Source organism: Oncorhynchus keta, chromosome 12, assembly GCF_023373465.1.
Source record: "Oncorhynchus keta strain PuntledgeMale-10-30-2019 chromosome 12, Oket_V2, whole genome shotgun sequence".
In the NCBI taxonomy this organism is placed as follows: Eukaryota; Metazoa; Chordata; class Actinopteri; order Salmoniformes; family Salmonidae; genus Oncorhynchus; species Oncorhynchus keta.
This window is the reverse complement of record NC_068432.1, coordinates 31,562,938-31,579,769: the sequence shown is the minus strand read 5'-3', so window position 1 is coordinate 31,579,769 and position 16,832 is coordinate 31,562,938.

Here is a 16,832-nt window from a genome sequence, read left to right as displayed (position 1 = left end):
ACTGAAACATGCATAAGAGCACCAGCTGTTCCGAAAGACTGTGTGATCACGCTCTCCGCAGCCGATGTGAGTAAGACCTTTAAATAGATTAACATTCACAAGGCCGCAGGGCCAGACGGATTGCCAGGACGTGTACTGCGAGCATGCTCTGACCAACTTGCAAGTGTCATCACTGACATCTTCAACATCTCCCTGTCTGAGTCTGTAATACCAATATGTTTCAAGCAGACCACCATAGTCCCTGTGCCCAAGATCACTAAGGTAACCTGCCTAAACGACTACCGACCCATAGCACTCACGTCTGTAGCCATGAAGTGCCTTGAAAGGCTGGTCAACACCATCATCCCAGAAACTCCAGACCCACTCCAATTTGCATACCGCCCCAACAGATCCACAGATGATGCAATCTCCATTGCACTCCACACTGCTTTCCACCTGGACAAAAGGAACACCTATTTGAGAATGCTATTCATTGATTACAGCTCAGCATTCAACACCATAGTGCCCTCAAAGCTCATCAATAAGCTAAGGACCCTGGGACTAAACATCTCCCTCTGCAACTGGATCCTGGACTTCCTGATGGACCGCCCCAGGTGGTGAGGGTAGGTAGCAACATATCCACCACACGGATCCTCAACACAGGGGCCACCAGGGGTGCGTGCTCAGTCCCCTCCTGTACTCCCTGTTCACTCATGACTGCACGGCCAGGCACGACTCCAACTCCATCTTTAAATTTGCAGATGACACAACAGTGGTAGGCCTGATCACCAACAACGACGAGACAGCCTATGGGGAGGAGGTTAGAGACCTGAACCATGGAGAGCATTGGTTGAATCACTGCTTGGTATGGCAACTGGTCACAAGGCACTACAGGGGGTAGTGTGAACGGCCCAGTACATCACTGGGGCCAAGCTTCCTGCCATCCAGGACCTCTGTACAAGGCGGTGTAAGAGGAAGGGCCTAAAAATTGTCAAAGACTCCAGCCACACTAGTCATAGACTGTTCTCTCTGCTACTGCACAGCAAGCGGTACCGGCGCACCAAGTCTAGGTCCAAGAGGCTTCTAAACAGCTTCTACCCACAAGCCATAAAACTCCTGAACATCTAGTCAAATGGCTACCCCCCACCCCCTCTTTACACCACTGCTACTCTCTGTTGTCATCTATGCGTAGTCACTTTAATAACTCTACCTACATGTACATACTACCTCAAATAAACGGTGCCACCACAAATTGACTATGTTTCTGTACCCCCCTATATATAGTCTCGTTATTGTTATTTCACTGCTGCTCTTTAATTACTTGTTACTTTTATCTCTTATTCGTATCTGTATTTTTTAACTGCATTGTTGGTTTGGGGCTCGTAAGTAAGCATTTCACTGTACACCTGTTGTATGTGACAAATCAAATTTGATTTGATTTGATTTGTGTGTACATGTTCTCAATTAGAAAATGTCCCAATTTTCATAAGAACAACTTTAAAAATATATATATTTAAAATCAAGCTGAAAATGTCATCCATGTGCATTACTACTAAATACAGGGAACATTTATATTATTACAATTGGGATCATCTGATAAAAATTAATTTTTGTAGCAAACAGGGAGATGTAGTGACTCAGACTTGGTGCCTCCACATGTGAAATGAGCATGTAATTGTTGATACCTGACTTGTGTTATCTAGAATATGATGGTGAATATTCAGGTAGTTCAAACCAGGGCAACCATATTGTGTGCAATTTATCTTTCAACACCTCAAGTTTTGGGTTCCTCCCTCATATCACACGGGAAGTACCAAACCACTACCTCACTTTACTGTGGTTGGAAGGGTTTGTTGCTTGGTTGCTTCAGAGATACAAGTGGTTGTTTTCCATTGTGTACTACATTAACAATTAACTTCCTATTACACTACTACTACATGTACTACTTTCAGGCCTCAGGGATCCTGGGTTTTTGTATTTTTCAAAATGTTCAAATATACAGTATGTTGAGTTTATTTTTTTATTTTTTTTACAGGGACAGTGCCGGTTTTAGCCGGCCGGCTAATTTTCAACCGCAGTCCCTGGGACGGGATGTACCTATCCTTGACTTATTGCTAAACCCATGATGGATTTTTGTTATATGCAAATGTAAAAGTTTGTTTATGAAATGGTGGACACAATGTTTACAAATATCTTATGGATGCAGGACCAATCTTGGACTATTTTACTGTATCAAAAGATGTTCTGTATGCAACCAACATCAATAGTCTTGGCTCCAAATTGACTCCATAAATTCAAATATGCATTATACACAGTCTACATTGTACTAATGAGAGATGGTATGTTGATGGAGATTTACAGTAATAACAACAACAGATGCACTGCTCCTACAAAACATGAGCAGTGACATTTTCATGGATCAAGGTGTCCTGGAGGGCAGGTAGTTTGCCCCCGGTGATGCGTTGTGCAGACCTCGCTGCTGCGCCTTCTTCACGACGCTGTCTGTGTGGGTGGACCAATTCAGTTTGTCCGTGATGTGTACGCCGAGGAACTTAAAACTTACTACCCTCTCCACTACTGTCCAGTCGATTTGGATAGGGGGGTGCTCCCTCTGCTGTTTCCTGAAGTCCACAATCATCTCCTTTGTTTTGTTGACGTTGAGTGTGAGGTTATTTTCCTGACACCACACTCCGAGGGCCCTCACCTCCTCCCTGTAGTCCGTCTCGTCGTTATCGGTAATCAAGCCTACCACTGTAGTGTCGTCCGCAAACTTGATGATTGAGTTGGAGGCGTGCATGGCCACTCAGTCGTGGGTGAACAGGGAGTACATGTTGCGCCATGTTGAGGATCAGGTGGGTGGAGATGTTGTTACCTACCCTCACCACCTGGGGGCGGCCCGTCAGAAAGTCCAGTACCCAGTTGCACAGCGGGGTCGAGACCCAGGGTCTCGAGCTTGATGACGAGTTTGGAGGGTACTATGGTGTTAAATGCTGAGCTGTAGTCGATGAACAGCATTCTCACATAGGTATTCCTCTTGTCCAAAACTAAGGAGATGATTGTGTACTTCAGGAACTTCAGGAAACAGGAACTTCAGGAAACAGCAGAGGGAACATCCCCCTATCCACATCGATGGAACAGTAGTGGAGAGGGTAGTAAGTTTTAAGTTCCTCGGCGTACACATCACAGACAAACTGAATTGGTCCACCCACACAGACAGCATCGTGAAGAAGGCGCAGCAGCGCCTCTTCAACCTCAGGAGGCTGAAGAAATTCGGCTTGTCACCAAAAGCACTCACAAACTTCTACAGATGCACAATCGAGAGCATCCTGTCGGGCTGTATCACCGCCTGGTACGGCAACTGCTCCGCCCACAACCGTAAGGCTCTCCAGAGGGCAGTGAGGTCTGCACAACGCATCACCGGGGGCAAACTACCTGCCCTCCAGGACACCTACACCACCCCTTGTCACAGGAAGGCCATAAAGATCATCAAGGACAGCAACCACCCGAGCCACTGCCTGTTCACCCCGCTATCATCCAGAAGGCGAGGTCAGTACAGGTTCCCGGGACCACCCATACGTAGAATGTATGCACACATGACTGTAAGTCGCTTTGGATAAAAGCGTCAGCTAAATGGCATATATTATATTATTATATTATAGGTGCATCAAAGCTGGGACCGAGAGACTGAAAAACAGCTTCTGTCTCAAGGCCATCAGACTGTTAAACAGCCACCACTAACATTGAGTGGCTGCTGCCAACACACTGACTCAACTCCAGCCACTTTAATAATGGGAATGGATGGGAAATGATGTAAAATATATCACTAGCCACTTTAAACAATGCTAACTAATATAATGTTTACATACCCTACATTATTAATCTCATATGTATACGTATATACTGTACTCTATATCATCTGCTGTATCCTTATGTAATACATGTATCACTAGCAACTTTAACAATGCCACTTTGTTTACATACTCATCTCATATGTATATACTGCACTCAATACCATCTACTGTATCTTGCCTATGCCGCTCTGTACCATCACTCATTCATATATCTTTATGTACATATTTTTTATCCCCTTACACTTGTGTCTATAAGGTAGTAGTTTTGGAATTGTTAGCTAGATTACTTGTTGGCTATTACTGCATTGTCGGAACTAGAAGCACAAGCATTTCGCTACACTCGCACTAACATCTGCTAACCATGTGTATGTGACAAATAACATTTGATTTGATTTGATTTGTCCCGATGGGTTAGGGCAGTGTGCAGTGTGGTTGCGATTGTGTCGTCTGTGGACCTATTTGGGCGGTAAGCAAATTGGAGTGGGTCTAGAGTGTCAGGTAGGGTGGAGGTGATATGGTCCTTGACTAGTCTCTCAAAGCACTTCATGATGACGGAAGTGAGTGCTACGGGGCGGTAGTCGTTTAGCTCAGTTACCTTAGCTTTCTTGGGAACAGGGACAATGTTGGCCCTCTTGAAGCATGTGGGAACAGCAGACTGGGATAAGGATTGATTATATATGTCCGTAAACACACCAGCCAGCTGGTCTGCGCATGCTCTGAGGACGCTGCTGGGGATGCCGTCTGGGCCTGCAGCCTTGCGAGGGTTAACAAGTTTAAATGTTTTACTAACGTCGACTGACGTGAAGGAGAGTCCTCAGGTTTTGGTTGTGGGCCGTGTCAGTGGCACTGTATTGTCCTCAAAGCGGGCAAAAAAAATAGTTATTTAGTCTGTCTGGGAGCAAGACATCCATGTAACCGTAATTACTAGGAAGTCGGGGCACCAAGGAAAAATATTCAGATTGCAAAGTTATCATTTCCTAAAATAACTTTTCAGATATTTTATCTGATCAATTCGTTTTCGAATTAATGAATTATTTACTTTACCTCACATTTGTCTCATTCCAAAAGTCGTAAATTGTTGGTTATCTGCACCAACCCAGTCTTCACTATGAGTCATCCATACATCAATTGTTTTAAATCATTTATTTATTACTAACTAAGTAATTCACAGAAATGCATAAACAAACCAGGTAAATGTGGTTACATGAAATGATAGGAGAATGTGCCCAAGTGGGCTAAACCGGCATGGCGGCTTGTTAGACGAAAGGGGAAGTGGGGGTCGACTAAGAAGTCACTACAGTGATAATTATAACAATTGAAATGCTAATCCTTTGCACATGAACGCTCACTCATTCGGGAACAATTGCAATCAATATATATATTTACGCTCAGTGTGTCATCTTGATCGCTGGTGAAAAGTTAATTTCAATTGTCTGTCTCTCTTCCTCTCTCTCTCGGTTGTGGTTAGAGGGGATTGTTCAGAGTGACATACGTTATAGAATGGATGTTTCGCCGGTTGTCGTTCTTCGCGTTCAATAATACCGAATTCCTAGCTGCAGACTAGTAATTAATATCAAAGACTTGTTCTTATTCTGTTGGTATCGATAGGCTAAGAGTTTAACCATGTGGTATGGTTAAAAGATTCAGCAATGGTCTACAATCTTTGTCCTCCTAATGGAGAAAAACATGGTCTGCAACCTTTAGCCATCTCATAATTGAGGTAAGCTCGGTCTGCTGATCGAAAACCCAAGTGGGTTTTTTATTCGGAATGGCAGAAAAGGCTGTCCCAGGATTTCTGAACCTAACTGGGCTCAGGGGCGGTCCTCTGATTTAGTTCAAATCCAGTTTGCTTTTTGAGTTTTCCTTCATTAAACAGTCCAAAATCACATTGTAAAAGTGTGTAAACAGTATCATACTCACTCATTCATCTTATACAACAATTAGATGTAAACCTCATATGCGGCTATTATATAAACAGCGTTACGGTATTGTGGCCACACCGTCTCCCATGAGCTTCCCCAAGTTGTGACAAACGGACCAGTTTGTAGCTGGATTCTTCACCAATCTTTTATACTTTCTCCGGAACATCAAATTTGTTCGTACCTCAAGTTCTGTGAGGTGGAAGGATTTCCTTTGTTTTCCATGAAAATCTACTCTCTCTATACTGTGTGGCCATGTGGCAGGGTCTTCTCAGGATTTTACGACTTCTCTGACCACAGCAACCTAGTTGAAGGAGGCAAAGGGGGAGGCAGGGAGAGGGGGATGGGGCTCGCTATACCCAAAGAGGCCAACATCATGACATGAGAAAAATACTCATCAGCTAAACCATAATATTAAAATAAACTTGGAGTCATGCAATGATATGGTGTGTGGTCCTCCCACTGCGACTCGGGAAACCATGCAGTTTATTAGGCTACAGATTAAATAAGTTTTAAATTTATTGAACTTCACAGGATGGTATAAGCGCACAGTGATCTTGATGCTACTTTCCAATAAATATCGAGGGTCTTCTTCTGGTGACATGATGATTGATGCGTAACTGTCGTTTGAATACAAATATTCTCGCTCTTATCCATAATAATCTCATTACATAACTGAAAACTTAAGTGAAAAAGCACATTTTGTATGCACTACATCATCATGCAGTGATATTTTATCAACAAGTCAGTTTGGTGGAAACACCACTGGTGGGAAAATGCAGATATTTACTTTATGCAGATTTCAGAATATTTGGATGAAAATCTTTCACCAATTGGATGGAAACCTAGCTACAGTAACACAATTGCATGAGTCCTTCAGGGACAGATTAATGCATGGATTTACCGGGCAGATTGTTTTTTTTAATACAAAAAAAACATAATAAAGGAAACATGTACTATATATGTACTATATATATATATATATTTTTTTTTTACTGCAACCACCACCCACAGGGGGGCTCAGGTGCCTGTTCTTAATGAGTGTAGATAGCCTGCTGCTGCCCATGCCACTCTGCTGGGGAGGAGAGGAGGTAGGGAGCCCACGTGGTAACTGGGTGGCCCTGCCTTGATTGGATGACTGATTAATAAAAATAAACTGTGTAATAAATCAACGTTATTGGTCAATTGTGTGGGTCAGGGGCTGGGCTCAAGGATGTAGGGGCCCTAAGAGGCAAAAAATACAATAATTACATAAATTTTTATCCAATCACAGGAACCCGCTTTCAATGTTCAAAATACACCAGAGAGCATAATTTAGCCATGTAGGATCAATAGTTTATCAAACAAATAACTGTGGATTAAGTTTTATCACAAGTACATATAGGTACAGCGCATTCGGAGAGTATTCAGAACCCTTGACTTTTTCCACATTTTGCTACATTACAGCCTTATTCCAATAAAAATGTCATTGTTTTTCCCCCTCATCAATCCACACACAATAACCCATAATGTCACGATCTTGGAATCGTGAATTGAGTTCCACATCTTATTAATACAAAATGAAACTAGAAACAAAACAACAAAACTTACAAAGAACGTGAAATCGTCGTGCTCAAACCCAAACTGACGTTGTGCACTAAACACAAACAATATCCCACAAATACAGGTAGGGAAAAACCTACCTAAATATGATCCCCAATTAGAGGCAACGATTACCAGCTGCCTCTAATTGGGAACCACACAAACCACCAACCTTGGGAAAAAAACTAGATACCCCCCCCAGTCACGCTCTGACCTAAACATTATAGAGTACTGAGGGCTCTCTATGGTCAGGGTGTGACACATAATAACAAAGCAAAAAATATTTTTTTACGTTCAGCAAATGTATAAAAAACTGAAAAAGGACTTTTATATAAGTATTCAGACCCTTGTTGAAGCACCTTTGACAGTTATTACAGCCTTGATTCTTCTTGAGTATGATGCTACAAGCTTGGCACACCTTTATTTGGGAAGGTTCTCCCATTCTTCTCTGCAGCTCCTCTCAAGCTCTGTCAGGTTGAATGGGGTGCGTAGCTGCACAGCTATTTTCAGGTCTCTGCAGAGATGTTCGATCGGGTTCAAGTCCAGGCTCTGGCTGGGCCACACAAGGATAATCAGATACTTGTCCCAAAGTCACTCCTGCATTGTCTTGGCTGGGTGCTTAGGGTTGTTGTCCTGTTGGAAGGTGAACCTTCACCCCAGTCTGAGGTCCTGAGCGCTCTGGAGCAGGTTTTCATCAAGGATCTCTCTGCTCCGTTCATCTTTCCCTCGATCCTGACTAGTCTCCCAGTTCCTGCCACTGAAAAACATCCCCACAGCATGATGCTGCGACCACAATGCCAGGTTTCCTCCAGACGTGGTGATTGGCAAGAGTTCCATCTTGGTTTAATCAAACCAGAGAATCTTGTTTCTCATGTTTTGGGAGTCTTTAGGTGCCTTTTGAAAAACTACATGTGGACTGTCGTGTGGCTTCCAACTGGGCCTACCATAAAGACCTGATTGGTGGAGTGCTGCAGAAATCGTTGGACTCCAATCAAGTTGTAGAAACATCGCAAGGATGGTCAATGGAAACAGGATGCACCTGAGCTCAACTTCAAGTCTCAAAGCAAAGGGTTTGAATACATATGTAAATAAGGTATTTCTGTTTTTATTTTTAATACATCTGCGAAACAAAATCTAAAAACCTGTTTTCACTTTGTCATTGTGGGGTATTGTGTGTATATTGATGAGGAAACAAATGTATTTGATTTCTTTTTTTATAAGGCTGTATCGTAACAAAATGTGGAAAAAGTCAAGGGGTCTGAATACTTCCCGAATGCACTGTATCTGCCTAAATAAAGGAAACACCAACATAAAGTGTCTTAAAAGGGTTGGGCCACCACAAACTGCCAGAACAGCTTCAGTGTACCTTGGCATAGATTCTACAAGTGGACCTAAACCATGCCAAGAAATTGCAACCCACACCATAACGCTAACTTTGTATCCCTTGTTGACTCAAGTGTTTCCTTTATTTTGGCAGTTACCAGTATGCCTACAGTCGTGAAGGCCGCAGTTTGGGTAGCATGCCCGCAAATTATACAGCTTGTTGCATGTTGTGACGATAGACATGTAATTCCATAGAAGGGTTTTGTAACCTCTTAACCTGGCAATTTGTCTGTTAAACTCATGGGGACACTAGCAATGAATGCCAGTCCTGACTTGATTGGAATCTGCCATCTATGGATTATATTTCTGTGGTTGGTTATAGCTGTCAGTTTGCCTTTTGCAGATTTCAAAACACAATTGTTGGAACAACGTAAGCCTGCAGTTTGGAAAGCAAATGCCGACTGCTGAAAAGAGAAGACTAATCTGTCTGTAGAACCAATAGAAGAAAAAAATATCTCAACAACTCCCAATTTTTTGCTAATAGCAGCATTGTTTTTCAAAGTAGCTCATCTTGATATAAGTTCTTGACACGATGGGCGCATCAGCCATCACCATGAGTAGCCTTATGGCTTCATCTTCATCATTAGGTGAGTCAGTGTGCCACTGGACATGTTATTTAGTAGCCTACTGTAGCCTATGATATATATATATAGGCTACTGTATATTTCTTCCTAATATTGTACAATCTATGCAATAATATATTTTTTTAAGCCCCCTGAGCCTATGATTTCTTAAACCGGCTCTGTAGGCACTTTTATTCTCACCAACCTCAGTCCTACCACAGGCCTGAGCGGTTGAGAGCACTGTGCAGCCTCAAGTCCCCACAACGTCCTCCTTAGTGCCCCCTGGGTGAAGGCTGGGTAATGAATTGTAACCTGAGAAGGTCCTCTTGACCGACTGTCTGCTCCAACCTACAGTGTGAGGAGACTAGGCTGGGATATCTTTATTTAGTTAGTGAGGACGAAAGAGGGAGGCCCAGCCCAGAAAGCAGTGGGGTTTGGGAAAAAGCAGGAAAATGTGCAACTGTAGAGGGCTATCAGCAAAACCCAATTATTTTGTCAAACAAAGTGTGACTTTGATTGCTTGCTACCTCTCTGCAAGACTTTTACAAACATTTTAAATGTTCCTCTCTAGTGAACGTCAGCATCAAAGTGCACTAGGACATTACAGTAGGTGACTTCGTTTGTGACCGTACCGGGCTTAAAAAGATGACCCCTCAACAAAGCACTGGCTCCTACCCCAAAGTAAACCACAATGAGTCAAGTATTCAAGAGAAGGTGAAGGTAAGTACTAATCATACTTCATTGTCATTAATGTTCTACAGTAGGTACTGTGCTATTTCAATTCACTGTGTGTGTGTGTGTGTGTGTGTGTGTGTGTGTGTGTGTGTGTGTGTGTGTGTGTGTGTGTGTGTGTGTGTGTGTGTGTGTGTGTGTGTGTGTGTGTGTGTGTGTGTGTGTGTGTGTGTGTGTGTGTGTGTGTGTGTGTGTGTCCACTCCAGGACCTTGAGATGCTTCTTACGGAACCACTCCTTAGTTGCCCTGGCTGTGTGCCCTGCTGGAAGACCCAGCCACGACCCATCCTCAATGCTCTTACTGTGAGAAGGAGGTTGTTGGCCAAGATCTTGCGATACATGGCCCCATCCATCCTCCCCTCAATACGGTGCAGTCGTCCTGTCCCCTTTGCAGGAAAGCATCCCCAAAGAATGATGTTTCCACCTCCATGCTTCAAGGTTGGGATGGTGTTCTTGGGGTTCTACTCATCCTTCTTCTTCCTCCAAACACAGCGAGTGGAGTTTAGACCAAAAAGCTCTATTTTTGTCTCATCAGACCACATGACCTTCTCCCATTCCTCCTCTGGATCATCCAGATGGTCATTGACAAACTTCAGACGGGCCTGGACATGCGCTGGCTTGAGCAGGGGGACCTTGCGTGTGCTGCAGAATTTTAATCCATGACGGCATAGTGTGGTTTTCTTTGAGACTGTGGTCCCAGCTCTCTTCAGGTCATTGACCAGGTCCTGCTGTGTAGTTCTGGGCTGATCCCTCACCTTCCTCATGATCATTGATGCCCCACGAGGTGAGATCTTGCATGGAGCCCTAGACCGAGGGTGATTGACCGTCATCTTGAACTTCTTCCATTTTCTAATAATTGCGCCAACAGTTGTTGCCTTCTCACCAAGCTGCTTGCCTATTGTCCTCTAGCCCATCCCAGCCTTGTACTCAGCTCTCTGGTCTTGGCCATTGTGGAGAGGTTGGAGTCTGTTTGATTGAGGGTGTGGACAGGTGTCTTTTATACAGGTAACGAGTTCAAACAGATGCAGTTAATACAGGTAATGAGTGGAGAACAGGATGGCTTCTTAAAGAAAAACTAACAGGTCTGTGAGAGCCGGAATTCTTACTGGTTAGTAGGTGATCAAATACTTATGTCATGCAATGAAATGCAAATTAATTACATAAAAATCATACAATGTGATCTTCTGGATTTTCTGTCTCTCACAGTTGAAGTGTACCTATGATAAAACATTACAGACCTCTACATGCTTTGTAAGTAGGAAAACCTGTCAAATCGGCAGTGTATCAAATACTTGTTCTCCCCACTGTATATAGAGAGATGTGCAATACCATAGAAAACACTTGCACAGCACACAATACATAGCAAGTGAATCAATATTTATATTTTTGTGTCCATCCAAATGGATCAAGATATTGGACCCCACAGATTGTATAGCTCTATCACCATGGGCTAATAATACAGATGGGTGCATCTGTTTCCTTCCTCTGCTAGGTAGCTGTGGAGTGAAGGAAGCCCTCACCATCCTATCCCACATATTGCTTTCCATCAGCTATGGACAAAACATGTTATTTATTTATGCAGTACTACAATTGCATTATATTGTACCGTATGAGATGCACTAACATACGTTTCTATATACACTACCGGTCAAAAGTTTTAAAACACTTATTCATTCAAGGGTTTTTCTTTATTTTTTACTATTTTTTACATTGTAGAATAATAGTGAAGACATCAAACCTATGAAATAACACATATGGAATCATGTAGTAACTAAAAAAGTGTTGAACAAATATTCTGCAAAGTAGCCACCCTTTTGCACACTCTTGGCATTCTCTCATCCAGATTCACCTGGAATGCTTTTTCAACAGTCTTGAAAGAGTTCCCATATATGCTGAGCACTTGTTGGCTGCCATGCTCGTTAAGTTTGCCTATAAATAAATCCCAGACAGTGTCACCAGCAAAGCACCCCCACACCATAACACCTCCTCCATGTTTTACGGTGGGAAATATACATGCGGAGATCATCCGTTCACCCCGCCTCTCACAAAGACACTGGTTGGAACCAAAAATCTCCAATTTGGACTCCAGACCAAAGGACAGATTTCCATAGGTCTAATGTCCATTGTTCGTGTTTCTTGGCCAAAGCAAGTCTCTTATTCTTATTGGTACCCTTTAGTAGTGGTTTCTTTGCAGCAATTCAACCAGTCTACTCTGAACAGTTGATGTTGAGATGTGTCTGTTACTTGAACTCTGTGAAGCATTTATTTGGGCTGTAATTTCTGAAGCTGGTAACTCTAATGAACTTATTCTCTGCACCAGAGGTAACTCTGGGTCTTCCATTCCTGTGGCGGTCCTCATGAGAGCCAGTTTCTTGATGGTTTTTGCAACTGCTCTTGAAGAAACTTTCAAAGTTCTTGAAATGTTCTGTATTGACTGACCTTCATGTATTAAAGTAATGATGGACTGCCATTTCTCTTTGCTAATATGAGCTTTTCTTGCCATAATATAGACTTGGTATTTTACCAAATAGTGCTATCTTCTATATACTTCTCCTACCTTGTCACAACACAACTTATTTTCCTGCTGCGTTAACGTGTTCTAAATGACAGTGCAGAGTCAAATCAAGGTTCTCCTTGGCAAAATGACATGAAGGTCACTGCACACCAAGTCATTATGAAACACAACCCAATCACTTTGAAGACTGGTTGTATGTAATTAAATAATAACAATAATTAATAACAATGAAAACATGATCTCCTCTCAAGAAGTGTTTTCCACAAGCGTGATTAAAGCATAATTAAACTGGTAAAGTTAGTTAGCAGTTGGTGTCAGTGTAACAAATGAAGTCTGTAAGTCTGCGGTCTGTGGGCACACGCCACATAAAAACTACTGACACTCAACTTTTCCTACTAGCACTGACTTTGTTGATAGCTCCTTTATTGAGGGAAAATGTACTGACTATGACTGAGATATATGGTTGTCTCACCTAGCCATCATAAGATGAATGCACTAACTAACTGTAAGTTGCTCTGGATAAGAGCGTCCGCTAAATAACTGAAATGTCAAATGTAAATGTAAACCTTCTCTCATGTTCCATAGAATACTTTCAAGGAAGGGAATCATCTAATGTTGTTAATTTGGGTGAACTATTCCTTTACCAAGCCACGTTTGGCTCCAGGAATGAATGATTTGTTTATCTCATCCTTGATCGAAAAGTGTATGTTTTTTCTCACAGAAAATGAGGACAACACTTCAGCGAAAACACTGGCAAATCGGCCATGACAAAGGACTTCAGCAAACCGAAGTACTGCCACTTACAGTGTCTGTCTGTCTGTCTGTCTGTCTGTCTGTCTGTCTGTCTGTCTGTCTGTCTGTCTGTCTGTCTGTCTGTCTGTCTACACACTTGTCTCCGGGCTTGTTTCCCCTTTTTACTCATGCTATTTGTATTACCAGATCCATTTGTCTCATGTCAGTGACTGTTTGTGTTTACTCACTGTTCAGGCATAATCATGGTCTCATCTGACATAATAACAGTCTCATTTCCAGCCATTGTTATTGTTCCGTAATACAATACTTGTACTGCTGTCAGCTTTGCACAGACCCTGCTGCTGCATTTGCCATGAAAGCAAACTCGAAGCAGACTAGTGATAGACGTATGTTGTAATGAGTTATTGAACGACATCATGTCATACTTGATAAGGTATGTTTTGTTAGTATTCAGCAGAAGAATGCATACGACCTATGGCTTGTGTGGTGTTCTGTACTGTCAGTTTTCATGTTCAACTCTCCTGTCTTCTCCAAGCCCTGCTCTAGCTCACTGTCTCAGTGACGCATAATGCACACGGCACTCCACAGTCCCAAGGTCTGTAGCCCTGCCATCTGCAAAGAATTCCTGCCTTTATTTGGTCTCAGAGCTTCTCTATCATGGTAATGGCAGATAAACAGTGAGGGGAAACACAAACAGCCCCTTTGAAACACAGCACATGGGGCTATTGCCATCTCGGATTAGCTCCTATAAAAACTGAAGAGAATTTAGTCTCTACCTAATTTTTGGTTGGCTTGGTTTACAAAAGATGGCTATCAATCCACACTTCATTCTGTAGACGACTGGATTCCCTCTCTGTGTCCTTTCTTGTCTCACAGTCATGTACAAACTAAGAACGTTTTCAAGGCAGATAACCATTACTGTAGTAGTACATGCTTTTTTATTTGCAGCAACAATCATAGTGATTTCAACATTGATACTAAATTAATCATTGTCATTTGACATGTTTGTGTGCTACTGGGAGCTCCGTTGTTGTTCCATTTCCCTTAGGCAAGTATTTGAGTTGTCAGATCAGACACAGTCATATTTGTTGGACATTGAATTATTTAATTAAAATGAAACTTAACTTAAACAGGCACTTATATACAACCGGTGCCCAGAAGCCATGCATTCCAATGAGTATCAGACATATAAATAGTAAAATTATTCAAATATGTAACCCCTATAAAGAATGTAACCCCTGTGTGTTTTTTGTGCAATGTGATAAATGTATTGTTAAATGCCTGTTTGATGGGAGACTCAAGGCAAAGTCACCCAAGGGGATTCAATTCAATTAAAAGTACAATTAACTGAATCATTGCCAAAGACATGATATCGCCTTTACAGAGTGGTTTTTGTCTTTAGGGATGGCGTCCCAGTCCCATCACCAAGAGCACGGCTGATCCAAAGCCTAACGTCCCAGAGTGCAGAGTTTGTGATGGAGGAGCAGATGCAGCTCAGCACTGGACTGTAGACCCAAGAGAGACACTTTTCAGTGACACACTCATCATCACTAAATCAAAGTTAGTCCTCAGCGTCTAAAAATAATGTCCACTTACTGAACAAGATGAATAGGAATAGATGCGAACTAACAATGGGATATTAGAAGTGAGCATTTTGTCCTTCATGTCAATTGTGCAGATTTGGATCATCTTAGGATGAGTGGGGCACTTTAATTTAATATATATATAATGTGTAATTGATGATTGCAATTACTATTGTATTTTGTCCTGATAGATAGCTGATAGTGGTTTATCTACCCTGTTGTCTTGCAGGTCTTCCTCAAGCCTCAAACTGAAGGAGAGCGTGAGGCTGTGTGAGATGTGGTTGGGTTCTTGAATTGAAGAGGATGGTGAGAGAAAACTGACCTCAAAGAACTCCTTTGTCATTGGCTGGCGTACCACCAATTACATGGTGACTCTCAGGTAGGCTACTCCAATCATTAAAATCAATTTTTCAATTGCCAGAAAAATAGATTGAAATTAACTTGGGGGTTCTACATGGAACACAAAAGGGTTCTACCTGGAACTAAAAAGTGTTATCCTATGGGACATCCGAAGAACCCTGTTGGAACAATTGTTTCTAAGAGTGTAGGATTATGTATCTACCTGATGCAGGCACATTAAGATATCAGACATGTATAGCACTAATATATGCCTATTTGCCACAGGCACATCACTAAATCCAAGAAAGTGGATAAGTGAATATCCCAGCAATCTAACCATGAAGGTTGTTCTCATAAATATTGGAACTAGTGCAATGGTAAGGGAATTCACTCATCTACAACTACTGCTACTTATCCTATGCTTATTGACCATTTCCCTCAAATCTTTCAATTCTAAATGATATACATTGAATGAATGTATGACTTTTCCTAGTTAACATGACATTGATTCAAGTAACCTCAGACAATATTTTCCAATTCTATAAGAATATGAAGGAAGTTGTCACGCCCTGGTCGAAGTATTTTGTGTTTTTCTTTATGTATTTGGTCAGGCCAGGGTGTGCATGGGTTTTTGTATGTGGTGTGTAGCTTAGTGGGATTGTAGCTTAGTGGGGTGTTCTAGGAGAGTCTATGGCTGTCTGAAGTGGTTCTCAATCAGAGGCAGGTGTTTATCGTTGTCTCTGATTGGGAGCCATATTTAGGCAGCCATATTCTTTGGTTGTATTGTGGGTGATTGTCCTGAGTGTCTTGATGACCTTAGTTGACCTTAGTTGACCTTAGTTGACCTTAGTTGACCTTAGTTGACCTTAGTTGACCTTAGTTGACCTTAGTTGACCTTAGTTGACCTTAGTTGACCTTAGTTGACCAATGTACAGGCTGTTTTCGTTTGTTGTTTTGTAGTGTTCGTGTTTAGTCGTGTTTACGTTTGTTTAAATAAACATGGATCGCAATCGACATGCTGCAGTTTGGTCCGACTCTCCTTCACCATTAGAAAACCGTGACAGAAGTATCTGTGTTTTGTGTTAATGTAGACAACTGTGAATGTGGACAATAAAGACGAAGTTGACAAAGTACACAGGATCTTCACCCAACAGTTAAGACTCACTGAGTTGTTGACACTAGTTAATGTAGTCATTATGTCTTAGCTCTATTATTAGATGTAATCCATATTTTTGCTGTATGGATATTCTGTTTGTATTATGTATTAACAAAAAAAATACTAGCATTATATAATAATATATATATATATTATATTTATATAATATAAATATATATTTATATTATATATATATTATATATATATATTATATATGATATATATATAATATATATATATATATTATATATTATATATATTTATATTATATATATTTATATATATATATTATATAGAAATATATATATTATATAGAAATATATATATGTATATATATTTATATAATATATATTTATATAATATATATTTATATATGATATATATAATATATATAAATATATATAATATATATATATATATAATACATATATATATATATAATATATATAATATATATTTATAATATATATGTATATATA